The sequence below is a fragment of the Moschus berezovskii genome, chromosome 13 (assembly GCF_049115385.1).
Source record: "Moschus berezovskii isolate FMDL1 chromosome 13, NW_MosBer_1.0, whole genome shotgun sequence".
NCBI classification, from domain to species: Eukaryota; Metazoa; Chordata; class Mammalia; order Artiodactyla; family Moschidae; genus Moschus; species Moschus berezovskii.
Genome location: NC_142472.1, coordinates 45,860,878 through 45,887,991, shown reverse-complemented (window position 1 = coordinate 45,887,991; position 27,114 = coordinate 45,860,878). Strand labels below are relative to the sequence as shown.

General features: G+C 39.0%; 1 pseudogene; it reads left to right on the top strand.

The window, feature by feature from the left end:
- Positions 1-24,207: 24,207 nt before the first annotated feature.
- LOC129556559 (protein SET-like) lies at positions 24,208-25,021 on the top strand (annotated as a pseudogene).
- Positions 25,022-27,114: the final 2,093 nt, after the last annotated feature.

The window sequence follows — 27,114 nt, the reverse complement described above, 5'->3', positions numbered from 1 at the left end:
TCTCTCCTTCTGCCACTGCAAAACTTTGTTCTCTGTGTTTGCATCTACATTCCTGCCCTGCAAATAAGTTCATCAGTACCATGTTTCTAGATTCTACATATATGAATTAATATATGACATTTGTATTTCTCTTTCTGACTTTCTTCATTATGTATGACAAGCTCTAGTTTTATCCACTTCACTTCACCTGACTCAAATGTATCCCTTTTTATGACTGAATAATATTTCATTGTATAGGTGTGCCACATTTTATCCATTCATCTTTAGATGGAAATTTCAGTGGTAGAACATACACTTAGCATGCATGACGTCCTGGATTCAATCTCCAGCACCTCCAGCTGAAACTTAACTTTTTGGGCTTCCCTGGTGTCTCAGACAGTAAAGAATCTGCTTACAATGGAGGAGATCCAGGTTTGATCCTTAAGTTGGAAAGATGTCCTGGAAAAGGAAATGGCAACCCACTCAAGTATTCTTGCCTGGAAAATCCCATGGACAAAGGAGCCTGACAGTCTACAGTTTGTTGGGTTTCAGAGAGTTGGAGAAGGAAATGGCAACCCACTCCAGTATTCTTGCCTGGAGAATCCCAGGGATGGGGGAGCCTGGTGGGCTGTGGTCTATGGGATCGCACAGAGTTAGACAACACTGAAGCAACTTAGCAGCTTAGCAGCAGCAAAGAGTTGAAAATGACTGAACAACTATCACTTTCACTTCTTTTACCACATCTTCTTTATCTATTCATCTGTAGATGGACATCTAGATTGCTTCCATGTCCTGGTTATTGTAAACAGGGCTAAGGTGAACATTGGGATTCATGTATCATTTGAATTACGATTTTCTCAGGTCTTATGGCCAGTAGTGGAATTGCTGGGTCATAAGGCAGTTTTATTCCTAGATTTTAAAGAACCTCCATACTGTTCTCCATACTAGTAGTATCAATTTGCCTTCTCACTAATAGAGTAAGGAGGTTCCCTTTTCTTCACATTTTTTCCAACATTTATTGCTTGTAGATTTTTTGATGATGGCCATTCTGACTGATGTGAGGTGATATCTCATTGTAGATTTGATTTGCATTTCTCTAATAATGAATGATGTTGAGCATCTTTTCATGTTTTTGTTACCCATATATATGTCTTCTTTGGATAAATGTCTGGTTAGATGTTCTGTCCAATTTTTGATTGGATTGTATATTTTTCTGATATTAGGCTTCATGAGCTGCTTGCATATTTTGGAGGTTAATCCTTTATCAGTTGCTTCATTTTCTACCATTCTAAGATTGTCTTTTCATCTTGTTTATAGCTTCCTTTTCTGTGCAAAATTTTTAAGTTCAATTAGGTCTCATTTGTTTATTTCTTTTTAAATTTGTATTATTCTGGGAGGTGGTTTGTAGATAAAATACCATTGTAAAGAATCCCATGACATCTTAAAAGGATAAGTCATGCACAATGATCAAGTGGAATTTATTCTAGAGATGCAAGGATTCTTCAATATATGCAAATTAATAGATGTGATATACCATATTAAGAAATTAAAGATAAAAATGACAATCTCAATAGATGAAGAAAAACCTGTTGAGAAAATGCAATACCCATACTATGATAAAAACCCTCCAGAAAATAGGCATAGAAGAAAACTACCTCAACACAATAAAGGCAATATATGACAAAACCATAGCAAATATTATTCTCGATGATGAAAACTGAAAGCATTTTCTCTAAAATCAGGAAAAAGACAAGGGATCCCACTCTCACCACTATTATTCAACATTGTTTTGGCAATCCTAGCCACAGCCATAAGAGAAGAAAAGAAATAAAAGGAATCCAGATTTGAAAATAAAATGTAAAGGTGTCAGTTTGCAGGTTGTATGATAGTGCACATAGAAAACCCTAAAGATACCACAAGAAAATTAATAAAGTGATCAATGAATTTAGTAAAGTTGCAGGATACACATTAATACACAGAAATCCCTTGCACTCTTATACACTAAAAATGAAAAATCAGAGAAATTAAGGAAACAATACCATTTACTATTGCAAGAAAAATATAAAATATCTTGGAATAAACCTACATGAGGAGACAAAGACCAGTATGCAGAAAACTATAAGACCCTGATGAAAGAAATCAAAGACAACACAAACAAATGGAGAAATATGCCATGTTCTTAGATTGGAAGAATCAATATTGTAAAAATGACTGTATTATCCCAAAAAAGATGTCCTTTTCATTATAGGGGACTGGAATGCAAAAGTAGGAAGTCAAGAAACACCTGGACTAACAGGCAAATTTGGCCTTGGAGCACGGAATGAAGCAGGGCAAAGGCTAATAGAGTTTTGCCAAGAGAATGCACTGGTCATAGCAAACACCCTCGTCCAACAACACAAGAGAAGACTCTACACATGGACATCACCAGATGGTCAACACCAAAATCAGATTGATTATATTCTTTGCAGCCAAAGATGGAGAAGCTGCATACAGTTAGCAAAAACAAGACCAGGAGCTGACTGTGGCTCAGATCATGAACCCCTTATTGACAAATTCAGACTTAAATTGAAGAAAGTAGGGAAAACCACTAGACCATTCAGATAAGACCTAAATCAAATCTCTTATGATTGTACAGTGGAAGTGAGAAATAGATTTAAGGGACTAAATCTGATAAATAGAGTGCCTGATGAACTCTGCATGGAGGTTCGTGACATTGTACAGGAGACAGGGACCAAGACCATCCCCATGGAAAAGAAATGAAAAAAAGCAAAATGGCTGTCTGAGGAGGCCTTACAAATAGCTGTGAAAAGAAGAGAAGCGAAAAGCAAAGGAGAAAAGGAAAGATATAAGCATCTGAATGCAGAGTTCCAAAGAATAGCAAGGAGAGATAAGAAAGCCTTCCTCAGCGATCAATGCAAAGAAATAGAGGAAAACAACAGAATAGGAAAAACAAGCGATCTCTTCAAGAAAATCAGAGATACCAAGGGAACATTTCATTCAAAGATGGGCTCGATAAAGGACAGAAATGGTGTTGACCTAAGAGAAGCAGAAGACATTAAGAAGAGGTGGCAAGAATACACAGAAGAACTGTATAAAAAACATCTTCACGACCAAGATAATCATGATGGCATGATCACTCACCTAGAGGCAGACATCTTGGAATGTGAAGTCAAGTGGGCCTTACAAAGCATCACTACAAACAAAGCTAGGGAGGTGATGGAATTCCAGTTGAGCTTTTTCAAATCCTGAAAGATGATGCTGTGAAAGTGCTGCACTCAATATGCCAGCAAATTTGGAAAACTCAGCAGTGGCCACAGGACTGGAAAATGTCAGTCTTCATTCTAATCCCAAAGAAAGGCAATACCCAAAATGCTCAAACTACCACACAATTGCACTCATCTCACAGGCTGGTAAAGTCATGCTCAAAATTCTCCAAGCCAGGCTTCAGCAATATGTGAACTGTGAACATCCAAAGTTCAAGCTGGTTTTAGAAAAGGCAGAGGCACCAGAGATCAAATTGCCAACATCTGCTGGATCATGGAAAAAAGCAAGAGAGTTCCAGAAAAACATCTATTTCTGCTTCATTGACTATTTCAAAGCCTTTGACTGTGTGGATCACAATAAACTGTGGAAAATTCTGAAAGAGATGGGAATACCAGACACCATGATCTGCCTCTTGAAAAACCTGTATGCAGGTCAGGAAGCAACAGTTAGAACTGGACATGGAACAACAGACTGGTTCCAAATAGGAAAAGGAGTATGTCAAGGTTATATATTGTCACCCTGCTTATTTAACTTCTATGCAGAGTACATCATGAGGAACGCTGGGCTGGAAGACGCACAAGCTGGAATCAAGGTTGCCGGGAGAAATATCAATAACCTCAGATATGCAGATGACACTACCCTTATGGCAAAAAGTGAAGAGGAACTCAAAAGCCTGTTGATGAAAGTGAAAGAAGATAGTGAAAAGGTTGGCTTGAAGCTCAACATTCAGAAAACAAAGATCATGGCATCTGGTCCCATCACTTCATGGGAAATAGATGGGGAAACAGAGGAAACAGTGTTAGACTTTATTTTTCTGGATTCCAAAATCACTGCAGATGCTGATTGCAGCCATAAATTAAAAGATGCTTACTCCTTGGAAGGAAAGTTATGACCAACCTAGATAGCATATTAAAAAGTGGAGACATTACTTGGCCAACAAAGGTCCATCTAATCAAGGCTATGGTTTTTCCCGTGGTCATGTATGGATTTGAGAGTTGAACTATGAAGAAAGCTGATCGCCAAAGAATTGGTACTTTTGAACTGTGGTGCTGGAGAAGTCTCTTGAGAGTCCCTTATACTGCAAGGAGATCCAACCAGTCCATTCTAAAGGATATGAATCCTGGGTGTTCATTGGAAGGACTGATGCTAAAACTGAAACTCCAATACTTTGGCCACCTCATGAGACGAGTTGTCTCACTGGAAAAGACTCTGATGTTGGGAGTGATTTTGGGTGGGAGGAGACGGGGACGACATAGAATGAGATGGCTGGATGGCATCACCGACTCGATGGACATGAGTCTGAGTGAACTCCGGGAGTTGGTGATGGACAGGATGGCCTGGCATGCTGTGTTTCATGGGGTTGCAAAGAGTTGGACATGACTGAGTGACGGAACTGAACTGAACTGAACCAAAGGAATCTACAGATTCAATCCAATCCCTTTCAAAGTTCCAATTGCATTTTTCACAGAACTAAAACAAAAATTTTTCAATTTATACAGAAACATAAAATATCTCAAATAACCTAAAGCGATCTTGAGAAAGAAAAATGCAGTCACAGGAGTGAACCTTCCTAACTTCAGACTATACTATAAAGCTACAGGATTCAAGACAGTATGGTACCAGCATAAAAACAAATACAGATCAATGGAACAAGATTTAAGCCCAGAGATAAACACATGCATTTATGGGCACCTTATCTTTGACAAAGGAAACAAAAAAGCATAGTGGAGAAAAGACAGCCACTTCAATAAGTGGTACTGATAAAACTGGACAGCTACATGTTAAAGAATGTAATTAGAATACTTCTAACACCATACAGAAACATAAACTCAAAATAAATACTTAAATATAAGGCCAAAAACTTTGAAACTCTTAAAGGAAAGCATAGGCAGAATTCTAATATCTTTTAATATTTAAAGTGACACACCAATTAATTTTCACTTCACTTCTAATTTTCTTTGAACAAAATAGACAACAAATGGTCAAATTATGCATACATATATGTTACGGTTAGGGCTTCCCAAGTGGCTCAGTGGAAAGGAATCTGCCTCCAATGTAGAAGTGACAGGTTTTATCCCTGGGTTGGGAAGATCTCCTAGAGTAGGAAATGGAAACCGACTCCAAAATTCTTGTCTGGGAAATCTCATGGACAGAGTCTTACAAGCTATAGTCCATGAGGTAGTTCAGTTCAGTTCAGTTCAGTCACTCAGTTTTGTCCAACTCTTTGTGACCCCATGAACCACAGCATGCCAGGCCTCCTTGTACATCATCAACACCCGGAGTCCACCCAAACCCACGTCCATTGAGTTGGTGATGCCATCCAACCATCTCATCCTGTCTTCCCCTTCTCCTCCTGCCTTCAATCTTCCCCAGCATCAGGGTCTTTTCAAATGAGTCAGCTCTTCACATCAGGTGGCCAAAGTATTGGAGTTTCAGCTTCAACCTTCCAATGAACACTCAGGACTGATCTCTTTTAGAATGGACTGGTTGGATCTCCTTGCAGTCCAAGGGACTCTCAAGAGTCTTCTCCAGCACCACAGTACAAAAGCATCAATTCTTCGGCAATCAGCTTTCTTCACAGTCCAACTCTCACATCCATACATGACCACTGGAAAAACCATAGCCTTGACTAGATGGACCTTTTTTGGCCAAGTAATGTCTCCGCTTTTTAATGTGCTATCTAGGTTGGTCATAACTTTCCTTCCAAGGAGTAAGCGTCTTTTAATTTCATGGATGCGATCAGTATCCACAGTGATTTTGGAGCCCTCTAAAATATTATCATATGTGAAACGAATCTCCAGTCCAGGTTCGATGCATGATACAGGATGTTCCGGGCTGGTGTACTAGGATGAACCAGAGGGATGGGATGGGGAGGGAGGTGGGAGTGGGGTTCAAGATGGGGAACACAGGTACACCCGTGGCACATTCATGTCATTGTATGGCAAAACCAATACAATAATGTAAAGTAATTAGCCTCTAATTAAAATAAATAAATTATAAAAAAACTGAATTAACTCTGAACTCCTAAGTCTTCCATACATTACTTTTTGTAATTTGTATTTTATATTGGAGCATAATTGATTGACAATATTGTGCTATATTTTAGATGCACAACAATGTGATTCAGTTATCCATATATATGCATCTATTCTTTTTCAAATTATTTCCTATTTAGGTTTAGAGAATATGGAGCAGCATTTTCTACACTGTGCAGTAGGTCCAATTTTGTTATCTTTTTTTTTTTTTTGAAGTATATTTGGTTGACAGTGTTGTGTTAGTTTCTGCTTCCAGGTGATTCAGTTATATGTAAACATATATCTTGTCTTTTTAAACATTTCCTTCCCAAGTAGGTTACCACCGAGCACTGACTAGATTTCTTTATGCCATATCAGTTCAGTTCAGTTCAGTCGCTCAGTCGTGTCCGACTCTCCACGACCCCATGAATCACAGCACGCCAGGCCTCCCTGTCCATCACCAAGTCCAGGAGTTCACTCAAACTCATGTCCACAGAGTCGGTGATGCCATCCAGCCATCTCATTCTCCATCGTCCCCTTCTCCTCCCGCCCCTAACCTTTCCCAGCATCAGAGTCTTTTCCAGTGAGTCAACTCGTCGCATGAGGTGGCCAAAGTATTGGAGTTTCAGCTTTAGCATCAGTCCCTCCAATGAACATCCAGGATTGATCTCCTCTAGAATGGACTGGTTGGATCTCCTTGCAGTATAAGGGACTCTCAAGAGTCTTCTCCAACACCACAGTTCAAAAGCATCGATTCTTCAGCGGTCAGCCTTCTTCACAGTCCAACTCTCACATCCATACATGACCACGGGAAAAACCATTGCCTTGACTAGACGGACCTTGGTTGGCAAAGTAATGTCTCTGCTTTTTAATATACTATCAAGGTTGGTCATAACTTTCCTTCCAAGGAGCAAGCGTCTTTTAATTTCATGGCTGCAATCAGCATCTGCAGTGATTTTGGAGCCCAAAAAAACAAAGTCTGACATTCTGACACTGTTTCCACTGTTTTTCCATCTATGTCCCATGAAGTGATGGGACCAGATGCCATGATCTTTGTTTTCTGAATGTTGAGCTTCAAGCCAACCTTTTCACTCTCCTCTTTCACTTTCATCAAGAGACTTTTGAGTTCCTCTTCACTTTCTGCCATAAGGGTAGTGTCATCTGCATATCTGAGGTTATTGATATTTCTCCCGGCAATCTTGATTCCAGCTTGTGCGTCTTCCAGCCCAGCGTTCCTCATGATGTACTCTGCATATAAGTTAAATAAGCAAGGTGACAATATACAACCTTGACGTACACCTTTTCCTATTTGGAACCAGTCTGTTGTTCCATGTCCAGTTCTAACAGTTGCTTCCTGACCTGCATACAGGTTTCTCAAGAGGCAGGTCAGGTGGTCTGGTATTCCCATCTCTTTCAGAATGTTCCACAGTTTATTGTGATCGACACAGTCAAAGGCTTTGGCATAGTCAATAAAGCAGAAATAGATGTTTTTCTGAAACTCTCTTGCTTTCTCCATGATCCAGCGGATGTTGGCAATTTGATCTCTGGTGCCTCTGCCTTTTCTAAAACCTGCTTGAACATCTGGGAGTTCACGGTTTACATACTGCTGAAGCCTGGCTTGGAGAATTTTGAGCATGACTTTACTAGCGTGTGAGATGAGTGCAATTGTGCGGTAGTTTGAGCATTCTTTGGCATTGCCTTTCTTTAGGATTGGAATGAAGACTGACCTCTTCCAGTCCTGTGGCCACTGCTGAGTTTTCCAAATCTGCTGGCATATTGAGTGCAGCACTTTCACAGCATCATCTTTCAAGACTTGAAATAGCTCAACTGGAATTCCATCACCTCCACTAGCTTTGTTCGTAGTGATGCTTTCTAAGGCCCACTGGACTTCACATTCCAAGATGTCTGGCTCTAGGTCAGTGATCACGTTATCGTGACTATCTTGGTCGTGAAGATCTTTTTTGTACAGTTCTTCTGTGTATTCCTGCCACCTCTAGGCTTTATTTGTTATCTATAATCAAACTCTTCAAATGTGTGGTAAGTCACTTCAGTCATGTCCTATTCTTTGCGACCCCATGGACTGTAGACTTCCAGGCTAGTTTGTCCATGGGACCTTCCAGGCAAAAATACTGGAGTGGGTTGCTGTGCCCTTCTCCAGGAGGTCTTGCAAACCCAGGGGTCAAACCTGCATCTTTATGTCTCCGGCATTAGCAGGTGGGGTCTTTACCACTAGAGCTACCTGAGAAGTCCATACTAATGTATATACATCAATCCTAATCACCCAATTCATACCAACTACATTTCCCTCCTTGGTAACCATAAGTTTGTTCTCTACATGTGACTCTATATCTGCTTTCTAAATAAGTTTATCTGTACCATTTTTGATCATGGAGAAAGCAAGAGAGTTCTAGAAAAACATCTATTTCTGCTTCATTGACTATGCCAAAGCCTTTGACTGTGTGGATCACAATAAACTGTGGAAAATTCTGAAAGAGATGGGAATCCCAGACCACCTGACCTGCTTCTTGAGAAACCTGTATGCAGGTCAGGAAGCAACAGTTAGAACTGGACATGGAACAACAGAGTGGTTCCAAATAGGAAGAGGAGTATGTCAAGGTTGTATATTGTCACCCTGCTTATTTAACTTATGTGCAGAGTACATCAAGAGGAACGTTGGGCTGGAAGACGCACAAGCTGGAATCAAGATTGCCGGGAGAAATATCAATAACCTCAGATATGGAGATGACACCACCCTTATGGCAGAAAGTGAAGAGGAACTAAAAAACCTCTTGATGAAAGTGAAAGAGGAGAGTGAAAATGTTGGCTTGAAGCTCAACATTCAGAAAACAAAGATCATGGCATCTGGTCCCATCACTTCAGGGGAAATAGATGGGGAAACAGTGTCAGACATTATTTTTTTGGGGCTCCAAAATCACTGCGGTGCTGATTGAAACCATGAAATTAAAAGACGCTTACTCCTTGGAAGGAAAGTTATGACCAACCTAGATAGCACATTAAAAAGCAGAGACATTACTTTGCCAACCAAGTTCCGTCTAGTCAAGGCAATGGTTTTTCCCGTGGTCATGTATGGATGTGAGAGTTGTACTGTGAAGAAAGCTGATCACCCAAGAATTGATGCTTTTGAACTGTGGTGCAGGAGAAGACTCTTGAGAGTCCCTTGGACCACAAGGAGATCCAACCAGTTCATTCTTTTTTTTTTTTTCCTGTATAACACATGGAATTTAATTTTTCATATTTAGCTCAGTCAGTTCAATTCAGTTCAGTCACACATTGTGTCTGACTCTCTGCGACCCATTGACTGCAGCACACCAGGCCTCCCTGTCCATCACCAACTCCCGGAGTTGACTCAAATTCATGTCCATTGAGTTGGTCATGCCATCCAACCATCTCATCCTCTGTCATCCCCTTCTCCTCCCACCTTCAGTCCTTCCCAGCATCAGGGTCTTTTCAAATGAGCCAATTCTTCGCATCAGGTGGCCAAAGTATTGGAGTTTTAGCTTCAGCATCAGTCCTTCCAGTGAATATTCAGGGTTGATTTCCCTTAGGAAGGACCCAACCAGTCCATTCTAAAGGAGATCAGTCCTGGGTATTCATTGGAAGGACTGATGCTAACGCTGAAATTCCAATACTTTGGCCACCTCACGAGATGAGTTGACTCACTGGAAAAGACTCTGATGTTGGGAGGGATTGCGGGCAGGAGCATAAGGGGATGACAGAGAATGAGATGGCTGGATGGCATCACCGACTCAATGGACATGAGTTTGAGTGAACTCCGGGAGTTGGTGATGGACAGGGAGGCCTGGCATGCTGTGATTCATGGGGTCATGGAGAGTTAGACACGACTGAGCGACTGAACTGAACTGAACTGAACTGTACCATTTTTCTAGATTCCACATATAAGCAATATTATTTGTTTTTATTTTCTGGCTTACTTCACTCCAATGACAATTTCTAGGTCCATCCATGTCTCTGCAAATGGCATTGTTTCATTCTCTTTAATGGCTAAGCAATATTCCACTCTATATGTACCACATTTTATTAATCTATTTTTCTGTCAATGGACATTTAGGTTGCTTCCACATCTTGGCTATTGTAAGCAGTGTTGCAGTGAACATCACAGTGAATATATCCTTTTCTCTGAATATACACTCACTAATGGGATTATATGGTGGGTCTATTTTTAGTTTCTTTTTTTTTTTTTTCATTTTATTTATTTCTTTTTTTAACTTTACATTATTGTATTGGTTTTTCCATACATTGACATGAATCTGCCCTGGGTGTACATATGTTCCCCATCTTGAACCCCCCTCCCTCTTCCCTCCCCATCCCATCCCTCCAGACTGCTTCACAACTGAATTCTACCAAAAATTTAGAGAAGAGCTAATACCTATCTTACTCAAAGTCTTTCAGAAAATTGCAGAGGAAGGTCAACTTCCAAACTCATTCTATTTTTAATTTCTTAAGGAATCTCCATACTGTTATTCATAGTGGCTCTATCAATCTACATTCCTACCAACGGTGTGGGAGGGTTCCCTTTTTTCCATACCATCTCCAGCATTTACTGTTTGTCAATTTTTTCATGATGGCTATTCTGACTGGTGGGAGTTAATATCTCATTGTAGTTTTGATTTCAGTCAGTTCAGTTCAGTTCAGTCGCTCAGTCGTGTCCGACTCTCCGCGACCCCATGAATCACAGCACGCCAGGCCTCCCTGTCCATCACCAACTCCCGGAGTACACTCAAACTCATGTCCACAGAGTCGGTGATGCCATCCAGCCATCTCATTCTCCGTCGTCCCCTTCTCCTCCCGCCCCCAACCTTTCCCAGCATCAGAGTCTTTTCCAGTGAGTCAACTCGTCTCATGAGGTGGCCAAAGTATTGGAGTTTCAGCTTTAGCATCAGTCCCTCCAATGAACATCCAGGATTGATCTCCTTTAGAATGGACTGGTTGGATCTCCTTGCAGTATAAGGGACTCTCAAGAGTCTTCTCCAACACCACAGTTCAAAAGCATCGATTCTTCGGCGATCAGCTTTCTTCACAGTCCAACTCTCACATCCATACATGACCACGGGAAAAACCATTGCCTTGACTAGACGGACCTTGGTCGGCAAAGTAATGTCTCTGCTTTTTAATATACTATCAAGGTTGGTCATAACTTTCCTGCCAAGGAGCAAGCGTCTTTTAATTTCATGGCTGCAATCAGCATCTGCAGTGATTTTGGAGCCCAAAAAAACAAAGTCTGACACTGTTTCCATTGTTTTTCCATCTATTTCCCATGAAGTGATGGGACCAGATGCCATGATCTTTGTTTTCTGAATGTTGAGCTTCAAGCCAACCTTTTCACTCTCCTCTTTCACTTTCATCAAGAGGCTTTTGAGTTCCTCTTCACTTTCTGCCATAAGGGTAGTGTCATCTGCATATCTAAGGTTATTGATATTTCTCCCGGCAATCTTGATTCCAGCTTGTGCTTCTTCCAGCCCAGCGTTCCTCATGATGTACTCTGCATATAAGTTAAATAAGCAAGGTGACAATATACAACCTTGACGTACACCTTTTCCTATTTGGAACCAGTCTGTTGTTCCATGACCGGTTCTAACTGTTGCTTCCTGACCTGCATACAGGTTTCTCAAGAGGCAGGTCAGGTGGTCTGGGATTCCCATCTCTTTCAGAATGTTCCACAGTTTATTGTGATCCACACAGTCAAAGGCTTTGGCATAGTCAATGAAGCAGAAATAGATGTTTTTCTGGAACTCTCTTGCTTTCTCCATGATCCAGCGGATGTTGGCAATTTGATCTCTGGTGCCTCTGCCTTTTCTAAAACCTGCTTGAACATCTGGGAGTTCACGGTTTACATACTGCTGAAGCCTGGCTTGGAGAATTTTGAGCATGACTTTACTAGCGTGTGAGATGAGTGCAATTGTGCGGTAGTTTGAGCATTCTTTGGCATTGCCTTTCTTTGGGATTGGAATGAAGACTGACCTCTTCCAGTCCTGTGGCCACTGCTGAGTTTTCCAAATCTGCTGGCATATTGAGTGCAGCACTTTCACAGCATCATCTTTCAAGACTTGAAATAGCTCAACTGGAATTCCATCACCTCCACTAGCTTTGTTCGTAGTGATGCTTTCTAAGGCCCACTTGACTTCACATTCCAAGATGTCTGGCTCTAGGTCAGTGATCACATTATCGTGACTATCTTGGTCGGGAAGATCTTTTTTGTACAGTTCTTCTGTGTATTCCTGCCACCTCTTCTTAATATCTTCTGCTTCTGTTAGGTCCATACCATTTCTGTCCTTTATCGAGCCCATCTTTGCATGAAAAGTTCCCTTGGAATCTCTAATTTTCTTGAAGAGGTCTCTTGTTTTTCCTATTCTGTTGTTTTCCTCTATTTCTTTGCATTGATCACTGAGGAAGGCTTTCTTATCTCTCCTTGCTATTCTTTGGAACTCTGCATTCAGATGCTTATATCTTTCCTTTTCTCCTTTGCTTTTCGCCTCTCTTCTCTAAAAGAGATGTTGCGGAGAGGCAATGGCAACCCACTCCAGCGTTCTTGTCTGGAGAATCCCAGGGATGGCGGAGCATGGTGGGCTGCCATCCATGGGGTTGCACAGAGTTGGACACGACATGCGACGAGTTGACTCACTGGAAAAGACTCTGATGCTGGGAAAGGTTGGGGGCGGGAGGAGAAGGGGACGACCGAGAATGAGATGGCTGGATGGCATCACCGACTCTGTGGACATGAGTCTGAGTGAACTCCGGGAGTTGGTGATGGACAGGGAGGCCTGGCGTGCTGTGATTCATGGGGTCGCGGAGAGTCGGACACGACTGAGCGACTGAACTGAACTGAACTGAACTGAAAGTGACTTAGCAGAAACAGCAGCAGCCGAGATGCTGAGCATCTTTTCTTGTGCATTTTGGCTGTCTTCACATTTTCTTTGGAGAAATGTCTATTCAGGTCTTCTGACTGTATTTTGATTTGACTTTTTTCTGATATTGAGCTATATGAGCTGCTTATAATTTTGGAGTCACATTATTAGCAAATATTTTTCCTGTTTTATGGATTATTATTTTTTTTATGGTTTCCTTTAATGGGGGGAAGCTTCCAAAGCCTTTGTGAGCTGAAGTTAACTAGATTGATTGCTAAAACAGATGAAAAATCAAAATGAAAGAAAAATCAATATTTTAAAAAAATTATGAAAAAATATAGATCCTCCACAACCTAATATTTTAAAACTAAGGATTAATTCAAAATTTCCTGACATATGTATAAATAGGAAATTGAGAACAGTTGAAAATGGAAAATACAATCAACAAATGCAAATCCTCAAGTGATCCAGAATTTGGAATTATCACAAAATATTTAAATCAAATATTAGGACTGTGCTTCATAAATTAAAGATAGTCACAAACTAAATGCCTAAATAAATATTCTCACTAAAAGTGAGACTAGAGATCTCTTCAAGAAAATTAGAGATACCAAGGGAACATTTCATGCAAAGATGGACTCGATAAAAACAGAAATCTTAGGGACCTAACAGAAGCAGAAGATATTAAGAAGAGGTGACAAGAAAACACAGAACTGTAAAGAAAAGATCTTCACGACCAAGATAATCACGATGGTGTGATCACTCACCTAGAGCCAGACATCTTGGAATGTTAAGTCTAGTGGGCCTTAGAAAGCACTACTATGAACAAAGCTAGTGGATGTGATGGAATTCCAATTGAGCTATTTCAAATTCTGAAAGATGATGCTATGAAAGTGCTGCACTCAATACGCCAACAAATTTGGAAAACTCAGCAGTGGCCATAGGACTGGAAAAAGTCAGTTTTCACTCCAATCCCAAAGAAAGGCAATGCCAAAGAATGCTCAAACTACCACACAATTGCACTCAACTCACACGCTAGTAAAGTGATGCTTAAAAATCTCCAATCCAGGCTTTAGCAATACATGAATCATGAACTTCCAGATGTTCAAGCTGGTTTTAGAAAAGGTGGAGGATTATCGTTACCATCTTTGTAAATTCCGTATATATGCGTTAGCATATTGTATTGGTGTTTTTCTTTCTGGCTTACTTCACTCTGTATATTATCGTATGTGAAACAAATCACCAGTTCAGGTTTGATTCATGATACTAGATGCTCAGGGCTGGTGTACTTTAGTGAATCAGAGGGATGGGATGGGAAGGGAGGTGGGAGGGGGGTTCAGGATGGGGAACACATTTTTGATCATGGAGAAAGCAAGAGAGTTCCAGACAAAGATTTATTTCTGCTTTATTGACTATGCCAAGGCCTTTGACTGTGTGGATTGCAATAAAATTTGGAAATTCTGGAAGAGATGGGAATCCCAGACCACCTGACCTGCTTCTTGAGAAACCTGTATGCAGGTCAAGAATCAACAGTTAGAACTGGACATGGAACAACAGACTGGTTCCAAATAGGAAAAGGAGTATGACAAGGCTGTATATCGTCACCCTACTTATTTAACTTATGTGCAGAGTACTTCATGAGGAATGCTGGGCTGAAAGAAGCACAAGCTGGAATCAAGATTTCTGGGAGAAATATCAATAACCTCAGATATGCAGATGACACCACCTTTATGGCAGAAAGTGAAGAGGAACTAAAAAGCCTCCTGATGAAAGTGAAAGAGGAGAGTGAAAAAGTTGGCTTGAAGCTCAACATTCAGAAAACAAAGATCATGGCATCTGGTCCCATCACTTCATGGGAAATAGATGGGGGAACAGTGGAAACTGTGGCTGACTTTATTTTTTTTCTGGGGGGGTCCCAAAATCACTGCAGATGCTGATTGCAGCCATGAAATTAAAAGACACTTACTCCTTGGAAGGAAAGTTATGACCAACCTAGACAGCATATTAAAAAGCAGAGACATTACTTTGCCAACAAAGGTCCATCTAGTCAAGGCTATGGTTTTTCCAGTGGTCATTTATGGATGTAAGGGTTAGACTGTGAAGAAAGCTGAGCGCTGAAGAATTGATGCTTTTGAACTCTGGTGTTGGAGAATACTCTTGAGAGTCCCTTGGACTGCAAGGAGATCCATCCAACCAGTCCATCCTAAAGGAGATCAGTCCTAGGTGTTCGTTGGAGGGACTGATGCTAAAGCTGAAACTCCAATACTTTGGCCACCTGATGTGAAGATCTGACTCCTTGGAAGGGACCCTGGTGCTGGGAAAGGTTGAGGGCAGGAGGAGAAGCAGATGACAGAGGATGAGATCGTGGATTGCATCACCGACTCAATGGACAGAGGTTTAGGTGGACTCCAGGAGTTGGTGATGGACAGGGAGGCCTGGCGTGCTGTGGTTCATGGGGTCGCAAAGAGCTGGACATGAATGAGTGACTGAATTCAACTGAACTATAAGAAAAATATATGGAAACTCCTAAAGAAACTAAAAGCAGGACTCATATGGTCTAGCAATCCTACTTCTGACTATATACCCAAATAATTAAAATCAGTATTCCAAGATATCTGCATTCCATGTTCATTGCAGTGTCATTCACAATATTCAAGATATAGCAACAACTCAAATGTCCATCAACAGATAAATGAATAAGGAAAATATATTATACACAAACAAACATATTATTTAGCTTTTAAAAAGGAATTGTGTCATACACAACAACATGAATGGACCTGGAGAACATTTTACTAAGTGAAATAAGCCAATCACAGAAAGACAAATATGACATGATTTCACTTAATGTAAGGCATCTAAAACAGTAATACTGATAGAAGCAGCAAAATGATAGCTGCCAGGCTATGGGGGAAGAGAAAGTCAGGAGTTGCTACTCAGGTATACAAGATGAATGAGTTTTAGAAATCTGCTGTGCAACATAATGGCCTTAATAGTTAATAATATTGTACTGTGGTATTATTTGTTAAGAGGTAGATTTCATGTTAAGTGCTCTTACTAATTTTTTAAAAAGAACCAATTGGGAGAATTATGAAAATTAAAATAATTAAAATGGGATCTCACTAGATTATGAATGAAGATCACACACAAAAAAATCTTAACCTTTCAGATAGATCAAAAATATATACATCCAGCTGAATAAAGAAAACAAACATATTTAAAATCTCTGAATAGAGCCTCAGATACATATAAGACAATTTTTTCAATATTAACAGTTTGTCACTGGAATTCTAGGAAGAGAAGAGAAAGAGACATGGACGAAAGATGTATGTGTAGAAATAATGATGAAAACTTAAAACTGTGGTAAAAGACATCAGTTTAAGATTTTAGTTCAAGAAATAAAGCTCAATAAGATAAATTCAAAGAAAATCATGCCTAGGCACATCAAAATAAAATTTCTGAAAACCAATATGAATAAAAATATTTGAAAGCAGCTAGATAAAATAATAGACTGCATATAAAGTTACTTGGAAATAAATGAATGACATAATTAAACTCCTGAAGCCTCTGTACCCTTATATATCTATTTCCATATCTATTTTATCTTCATTTACACATATATATATCATCTATATTTATATTCATATGTTTTCATCTATCTTTTTATTTATGTTTTGTCATCTATGTCTGCATCACTCCTTTAAGAATTAAAGCAATAAATTCATTGTTAATAAAATTAAATTAAGTAATTTGCTGCTGGAAGATCTGCTCTTAAAGAAAGTTGGAGGGAAGTGATAGCAGAATGTACCTAGGTTCTTTAGAAACAAAAGAAGAGCAACACAATTGTTAGATAGATGGGTTCATGTAAAAGAGCAGTTTTCCTTTTAAGTTCTACAAAATAAATAAGTAGTCTATTTAAGAGGAAAATGATTGGTTCAGTTCAGTTCAGTCGCTCAGTCGTGTCCGACTCTTTGCGACCCCATGAACCATAGCACTCCAGGCCTCCCTGTCCATCACCAACTCCCGGAGTTCACTCAAACTCATGTCCATCGAGTTGGTGATGCCATCCAGCCATCTCATTCTCTGTCGTCCCCTTCTCCTCCTACCCCCAATCCCTCCCAGCATCAGACTCTTTTCCAATGAGTCAACTCGTCGCATAAGGTGGCAGGTCTCAAAAAATCGACCACAAATCTGCTCAAATGAATAAGTGAGTTTAATAAGATTGCAGAATTCATGGTCAAGTCCAAATGCTTGGGGTTTGAGTCAAATGATATTTTCTAGAGACATCTTTTCTCTCTATTTTTTAAAAAAATAGTCCCTGATGTACTACTGAACCCTAGGAGAGATTTAATATTTAACCATGAAATACTACATTACCATGCAAATTGAGTTGCTCATAATGATCCGAGTGTTATCTCAAACTTCAACACATGGCACAGGAATTGCACAGAAATTATCATCATGTGGAAGTGATATACAAGTTCATTGCTGAAAACAGGTATAAATTGTAGGAGCAAATGATTTAAACTCCCACCATTGATTTATAGTTTCCCTACATTGCCCACTCTCTCAACTCTCAGCTACAATCTCAAAGAGATGTCCCTGTAACCAGTTGATGAAAGACAGAGGGATGGGGAGAAAGAAACTAAAGAAAAATGAAACCTAAACATAAAATAGTTGTGCACAATACACTGATACTTCCTTAAAGTGGCCTTACAATACCACAACACCTCTCAGGAGAGAACCTGAAGAACATTGGTTAGGAACTTCAAAGAAATGAAATTTAAAATCATTGATAACAAGATCTGAGGGAAAATTATGAAGTTCCAGCTCTCAGAATTAGAACAAAATACTTGTTTTCAAGAGAATGCTCACTAAATGACAACCAGTGTAGAGAAAGTTGGACTTTCCAGATGGCTCAGTGGGCCTACAATGCAGGAGATCTAGGAGATGCAGGTTTGACCCCTGGGTTGGGAAGATCCCCTGGAGGAGGGCATGGAAAGCCACTCTACTATTCTTTCCTGGAGAATCCCATGGACAGAGGAGCCTGGCAGGCTATAGTCCATAGGGTCACAAAGATGCAACTGAGGACAGCACAGCACATAGAGAAAGTTATCAATAATTTGTTGGACAAAATGATCTATTCTTTGGATGTCAGCCAGATTATTTGACCAGATACTACAGAGGGATGAACTACCAAGCTTGGGGTTTACTCACTAAGGCTGAACTACTACCAAATTGCTGAGTGAAGAAATTACACTCTCTCCTGGAGGATATGGCAGCCACAAGAGAAGATGTATACAATGGACTGAATCTTTCATGGCAGGAGTAATTATTTATCTCCCCCAGGAGACATTTGTTTGGATATAAATTTCTCTCTAAATCTGCAGTGCTTCTTTCAGTAAGTCTACCATCAGTAGACTTACAGAGTGATGTCTTTAACAACAGAGAACACCCACAACATATCCTCTGCTCAGGAAATTCACTAAAAGTGAGTGAGTTTAGCAATGTGATTGTGTCCATTAAATTTATTCTTGTTGTTATGAAATTTGTTATCGTACAGCTGACCTAATAGAACACTAAACTGGCTATTAGAAACTCAATTATGGTTCAGGCTTTCCAACAACATCTGTTGAGTGTTCAAGTTGGGATATGTTCTGAATTAGTGACCAGTCATGCGACGAGTTGACTCACTGGAAAAGACTGATGCTGGGAAAGTTTGGGGGCGGGAGGAGAAGGGGACGACAGAGAATGAGATGGCTGGATGGAATCACCGACTCTGTGGACATGAGTTTGAGTGAACTCTGGCAGTTGGTGATGGACAGGGAGGCCTGGCGTGCTGTGATTCATGAGGTCGCGAAGAGTCGAACACGACTGAGTGACTGAACTGAACTGAACTGAAGTGGTATTGTTTCTCCCATAACCAGAATATCTAAGTCTAGGAGTTAAGGTATGGAAATGGGAGTGATATTAGTCATTATTATCTACATAATTCCATGTAAAATGTTGATTTCCATCACTGCAAATTTATACTTTTCTGATTCCTAAAGAAGAAATATTCCCTGTCTTTTAGATAAGTTCGTTTGTATCCAGTTTTATGCACACATAAAATAGATTAATAAGGACCTTCTATATAGCGCAGGGAACTCTCAATACTCTGTAATGGCCTATATGGGAAAAGAATCTAAAAATGAGTGGATATATGGGCTTCTCAGGTGGCATTAATGGTAGAGAACTTGCCTGTCAATGCAGGAAAGACAGAGAAGCCTGGTGGGTTAAGTCCATAGGGTCACAAAGAGTCGGACACAACTGAAGTGACTTAGCATGCATGCATATGTACATGTATAACAGATTCATTTTGCTGTAGTGCAGAAACTAACACAACATTGTAGATCAACTATATTCCAAACTTTTTAATAACTTTTGATGCAGTGTTATAGGACTTACCTGACATTATGAAAATGTTGATTACATTAATTAACATTTTTTAGTGATGGGCTCCCTAAGTAACATGGTCACATTGTTTCCAAATGATTATTTAGCACCACCCATATATCCACTCTTTTTTAGATTCTTTTCCCATATAGGCTATTGCAGAGTATTGAGTGGAGTTCCCTGTGCTATCCAGTAGGTCTTTATTAGTTATCTATTTTATGGGTGTATAAAACAGGGTACAAAGGAACTTATCTACAAGGCAGGGAATATTCCTTCTTTAGGAATCAGAAAAGCATAAACTTGCAGTGACGGAAATCAAGCATTTTACACTGAATTATGTAAGTAATAATGACTAAGGTCACTTCCATTTCCATACCTTGACTCCTAGAATTAGGTCTTCTGGTTATGGGAGAAACAATTCCACATACTGGTCACTAATTCAGAATATATTACAATTTGAACACTCAACAGATGCTGTTAGAAAGTCTGAGACATAATTGACTTTCTAATAGCCATTTTAGTTTTCTATTAGATCAGCTGTAGGATAACAGATTTTATAACAAGATGGTTCAGATGGTAAAGAAACCACCTGCAATGTGGGAGACCTGGGTTCGATCCCTGGGTTGAGAAAGTCCCTTGGAGGAGAGCATGGCAATCCACTCTAATATTCTTGCCTGGAGAATCCCCATGGACAAAGGAGTCTGGTGGTCTATATTCCATAGGGTTGCAAAGAGTCAGACATGGCTGAGTGACTAAGCACAGCACAAATATAATCTGAAGTATTATTATTAATTGAGTTATTAGTTTAGATCATTGTTATTGTTGTTCAGTCTCTAAGTCATGTCTGACTCTGCGACCCCATGAACTGCAGCATGCCAGGCTCCCCTGTCCTTCACTATCTCCCTGAGTTTACTCAATTCATGCTCATTGAGTTGGTGATGCTATCTAACCATCTCATCTTCCGCCACCCCATTCTCCTGTTGCCTTTAATCTTTCAAAGCATTAGGATCTTTTCCAATGTGTCGACTCTTCACATCAGATGGCCAAAGTATTGGAGTTTCCACTCAGCATCAGTCCTTCTGATGGATATTCAGGGTTGATCTCCCTTAAGAGTGACTGGTTTGATTTCCTTGCTGTCCAAGACTCTTAGGAGTCTTCTCCAGGACCAGAGTTTTAAAGCATCAATTCTTCAGCAGGCAGCCTTCTTTATGATCCAACTCTCACATCTGTACAAGCAATTGTTTTTCTTTACTTCCAGTCTCAAATAGTTTAGCATAAGGTATGTTAATAATGGGTAATCTATATTTCAATATTTAAATTAGAAGATATCAAAAGAAGGTTGTCACTAAGCTATGGCATATTTAAACAATTACAGGGGGAGAGACATGTGACCTAAGGGGCTTTGTGTCTCCTCACTTGGATTATCTGTTGGCTGCTTGCCATCACCATTGTCTTCTTCTAAATCTGACTTTGGAGATCACTGAGAAGTTGATGACAACATTTCCCAAAATGCATTTTCCTCTACAATGCTAAGGCAGACTTTGAGGTACTTGATTAGAATAGTGAAGATATAAGGGAAGAAGTCATTTTCTTTTAGTGAACCGTAGAAAGATTCTTGGGTAGATGTCAGATTCATTATGGCTTCCCAGTAAGTTCCTGAGAACCAACCACCGCATGACTTAGAATGAAATAAATGATGAGAATGAAACAGATGATTGGAAATTCTGAGATTTCACCTCTTTCCTGAAAATCTGTGAGGAGAATCCATCAAATGCTGTGCAGGCCCAGTACTACAGTGTATACTTCCCTGACCTTCTGTGGCAGTTTCCCTGAGTCTTGGCAATGACTTAATTGCTTCCTTGCCTTTTGCAATCCTAAGCCTTCCTGTTAGAATTTAATTTCTATGTTAAAAAGTTTATTCCTAAATTACATAAGGCAGTTTATAGGTAGTTATATAAGGTAGTTTATGGGTTTTTTGTTTTCTCTTCTAAAAGATGTCTGAGCATGCCAGTTACTATAGAGCTGACTGATTCTAAGATGATGAGCACGTGCAGATCCTACCAGCTCAGTTGGTATATTTGAATGTATGCTAGGTGATTGCTGAAAGTAATTAAAATTTTTAAAAAAGTTAAAAAACAAACATCATTCTGATTCTGGTAATTTTAGTATCTTATTTATTTTCTGGAGACTTCTTTCCAAATGCTGTTTTAAAATATATGAATATTTGTGGTTGAGTCAAAGCAAGTTATCTGTTTAGATAAAGTGGAATGAGATATTTGTTTTTGTAACATATTTGTAGATATTTGATATTTGTCTTCTTTGAATGGGGAACCCATGATTGATGTTGATAAATCAAAGTGCTTATCCACTAAGAACCTTTCCTGACTTTGTTAAGAGTGATTTTGGAGTTAAAAAGAAAAATAAATGGATGACTAAGGCAAATCATATAACTCTTTGCCTCTCACTGTATATGTAAAATCAGGGTAAAAATAGCACCTGATATGTGAATTGAATGACAAAAATATGTAAAGATAGATTACACAATTCTTGTAAACATGTAATGCATTTTAGCTTACAGGGAGAAGCAGGATTACAGGGACATTTTGTCTTATGCCTGCTAGTGTTTTGTGGGAAAGTTAACATTTGGATGCTTTAATAATGTTACTAAGTTATCTAGGAAAAAACAAATCTTGAGTTTGTATTGACTTTACTTATTTCAGAGAGTTAAGCATGTCTCCAAATTCAGTTCTTTAGCATTGAATTATGGAAATAAACACTCCTTATGGGTCTCCTAATGCTATTCTTTGATCATTCTATTCTAGTCAGGGCCAAAGTTCCTGGAATGCTACGGTTGTCAATGATCCTCTCATAACATAATTGGTTTCTATCTCAATTTGAATTAAACATTTGTGTTGCTGACAGAAATTCAAAGAACTAAATTGTTTCTTCTCCGAGAAAGAGCAGAAGACATGAAATAATCCTCAAAATAAGCAACATGGCCTTTCTTGATAATGTACAGCTACTTGCCTGTAGAATAACAATAGTTAAGAAAAATATTTTAAAGATCCACTTATTTGTTAGAATTTTCTCAGATGAAATGACATCTACTTTATTTAGAAATAAAAATTCACACTGAATTAACTAAAATTACATTTCAGCAAATACTAATAACACTATCTCCATATAAATATATGGAAATCAAAAATATATTTTGATAACCATAGTATAGACTACAATTAGGATTGCATTAACTACTGAGCTCTATATTATGTATGTTTGCTCATATCAAAAGCTCACCCAGTCTTGTCCAGTTTTAAAAAAACATGACTTTTTTTTTTTACTAACTTTTTAGGACTACAATGAGGTCAAATAAGGCTATACATGTAAAGAAGGAAATATGTTAGAACTCAGACAACATTGGTATTAAAATACATCAAGAATTTCTGACTTTCAAGATATATTAAATATGCCAAAATAGTACTTTTCAAATATCAGTCATCATTAACTTTCTCTTATCCTCTGTTCCTCATATCCATTCAATTATCTATTCTGTTAATTATTCTGTCGTAAATTTGTCTTTTTGTTGTTGTTATTCTCACATTAATTCAGATTTTCCTAAAAAGCCTGTAGTTATAGTTACTTTTCTTCAATCTAATCTATCACTCCATTTTAATCTGTTTGATTGGTTCTTATCAGATTTGTTTTCTAAGGAATAAGTTCACTGTCAGAATTCTCTGATAAAGGCCTTTAAGTAGTTTCACTGTTTTAGTTCTTTATTTCTCTTAATGTGTTTAGGCTTTATCACCTGTGTTTCCTTTGTGGATCAATCAGACATCCTTTGGTGAATTCTGGAGCTGGACAGACCTAAATTGACAACTTGAGTTTGTCCTCTAACTGTGAGATGTGTTTCAGTTCTTCAGGCTCTCTAAATATTATATGCCTGTATACGAATTGGGCTTCCCTGATAGCTCAGTTGGTAAAGAATCCACCTGCAATGCAGGAGACCCCGGTTTGATTTCTGGGTCTTGAAGATCCACTGGAGAAGGGATAGGCTACCGCACTCCAGTATTCTTGGGCTACCCTTGTGGCACAACTGGCAAAAAAATCCACCTGCAATGTGGGAGACCTGGGTTTGATCATTGGGTTGGGAATATCCCCTAGATAAGAGGAAGGCTACCCACTCCAGTATTCTGGCCTGGAGAATTCCATGGACTGTATAATCCATGGGGTCGCAATGAGTCTGACACAATTGAGCAACTTTTACTTTCACTTTGGTCTTCCCTGGTGGCTCAGACAGTAAAGAATCCACCTGCAATGCAGGAGACCCTGGTTCAATCCCTGGGTCTGGAAGATTCCCTGGAGAAAAGAATGGCAACCCACTTAAGTATTCTTGACTGGAGAATTCCATGGACAGAGAAGCCTGGTGGGCTATAATCCATGGAGACGCAAAGAGTTGGACACAATGAGCAACTAATACTATCACTTTCACTAATTACCATGGAGAGAAGAATGTGTACCTGACTCAAAGAACTGTTATGAGAATTAAAATGAAGTAATACGAGGTCTCAGAACTCCTTGTGTATGGTTTTTCCCTTGGATTGATTTTTGGCTTTTCCCACAGCACATCTCCCAAACACCAGTCTTTATTTCCACATTAAGTAAAGAAACCAAATAAACTGAGACTGACTCCTTCCTCTGGATCACAGTAAATGTCTGCTTCTCCAAACTTGCTGAAGGAAGAAAAGAACAGCAAGAAGCAACTGAACATATTGATGAAGCAAATGACAGATTTAACAAACTAGCCAGTGAAGAGACTCTGAAAGAACAGAAATAAAACAAACTCCACCAACTGTTTTTTTTCAGAGGTGGTCAGAATTGCTCACCAAACCCCAAAATTTTGGGGTGACACTGTTTGCCAACCATCTACAAGCTTCTGCAGTGCTTGTGGAGGAGAAAGAAGAGTGCTGCAGTACTTGATAGGAATTGAATTGACAGAATTTTAAGATGTTAAATCAGGTTACAGAATAGATTTTTATTTTAATGAAAACTCTTACTTCAAAAGTAAAATTCTCTCCAAAGAATTTCATCTGAATGACAGTGGTGATTTATCTTCAAAGTCTGCTGAAATCAAATGGAAATCAGAAAGGTTTGACTAAACACACAAGAAGAAACACAGAAGAAAGCCAGCAGGAAGAGACTGCATGAGGAACCAGAAAACTTCTTCACCTGGTTTACAGATCATTCTGATGCAGGTGCAGATGAGTTAGGAGAGGCCATCAAAGGCGATATTTGGCCAAATCCATTAGAGTATTACATAATTCCTGACATGATGATGAAGAACGGGAAGGAGAAGAAAAAGATGAGGAGGAGGAAGGATTGGAAGATATTCATGAATGACGGGATGAAGATGAAGATGATGGGAAAGAGGAAGGAGATGAAGACTAATGGAACAATAATGGATTCCGGCTTTCTTTCTTTTTTTTTAAATTTTCTCTATTCCCTAAGAGCAAGTTGCAGTATTTTTTTCCCTTCTTGTGTCATCCTGTTTTTGAGGTCTCTTTTCTTCTTTATACCATGTTTCTCAACTTATTACTTTGAGAAGGATTTAGTGGGAAAAAGAATCTCCACTCCTTTCTGTTCCAAATCAATTTTTATCCTTCCTGTCTCTACAAAAACTCTATGGAATCAACACTACCATGCTCTATGGGAAAAAGAAAAATCTGCTCACTTAGCTCTTCTGAAACCTGGAGGGTATTAAGCTCCTGTGTAATAGGGCACAAAATGTTTAGCCTTGGTTCTTCTTTCTCTATATATTGGGTTCAGACATTATATTGTGTCTCTGAGTGAATAGACAGTTGGCATTTACCAACTTGTATCTGTCAACTTTTTTTTGTTTAGAAAAAGAAAAAAAAATTAAATGGGGTTACAGAGGTCAGCAAAGGGTGGGTTTGAGATGTCTGATTGGGCTAACTAGGCATTTTGACAACATGTCTTTTCCTTTGGCATGTTTAGTTGTAATGTTTATGGACATTCTTGCAGTTTAAGGTGGCACTTTTAATAAAATTCTCTCCTGATTATGACTTGAGCCCTGCCACTCAATGGGAAAATCAGTAGAACCTGTAGGATATTATTTGCAATTGACATTCTCAATTGTAACTTTCTGTTTATTGTTAAATTTTTCTTTTTGTTTCTCTGGAAAGGAAAGGTGATGCTCAAAAGTATACAAGTTGCTTAGCTACAATAAAACTAAATGTTTACACAAAACGGATTCATTGCTTTTCTCTCAGAACAGACACACTTAATGTAACTTTCCAAGTTTGACTTGCATAACATTATTGTCAAACTTTGTCACCCTAACTTCACATTTCTGATATGCTTTTCAGGATGATGATATGGCTATGTTATTTGAGTAACGGCATTTGAAAAAATGTCTCCATAGCAAGGAATAATTTCCCTGGTGGCTCAGTGGTAAAGAGTCTGCCTGCAATGCAGGAGACCTGGATTCGATCCCTGGGTCAGGGAGATCCCCTAGAGAAGGAAATGGCAACCCACTCCAGTATTCTTGCCTGGGAAATCCCAAGAAAAGAGAAGCCTGGCGGTGCTACAATCCATGGGGTTACAAAAGGGTTGGACATAACTGAGCGATTAAACAACAGTAACTAGGAACTCATCCTGGGTATAATTTGCCATCAGTTTCCATAATTGTTTACATCATTCAGGATACCAGATTGCTGAAAACTCAGTTCTTAATACATTGAACCCTTGACTTTAATCTCAAATTGGCATTTCAAAATATGGGCTTTTATTTACCTGGATATGATAATAGTGCCTGCCATCATCATCAGACAGACCTGGAGATCTACTGCTGGGTTAATACACAACAGGGCAATTGTTGGCATGCCTTCACTTGCACTGTATGATGTGGCCAAGAAGACAAGTTTTCAGAATAAGAAGTCTACATTGGTGGTTAAGAAACTCAGGTTATTAGTACTTCTGTTTCAAAATACCAGTTCTTTAGCATATGGCACTCAAATAAGACATCTCTATGTGAATCTGGATGTGAAGATGCACTCTGTTCTATGTGCTAAATGCCACTGAGCATAAATAACATTTTGAGAAGCTACCTAATGTATCAGCTTTTTAATGCATATGGTAGCTAAATATAGTAGCTAAAATAAAATGTCACTTAACTTTTTCAGAGATGAATGAATGGACAGCCTGGTCAAATTCAAAGCTTTTTATATTTTATCAATAGGCAAAGTATAATGGAAACCTGTCTAGATGGATAGTATGCAATTTCTGCACAGTTATCTGTAGTTAATAAATCACTGCATACAGGTCAGGAATCTTGCTCCAATACATAAAGTTTTTTTAAACTTTACTAAAAATGTAATAGTGCATATGCTAGTTTCAGTGCCTAAATAAATATTAACCATTCAAAGTAAACTTTTGCCTAAAATTAAAAAAAAAAAATTGATGTAACTCAATAATGTTTAAGAAGGCAGCCCATGTTAGTGACTGTTCAAATGTACAAGATC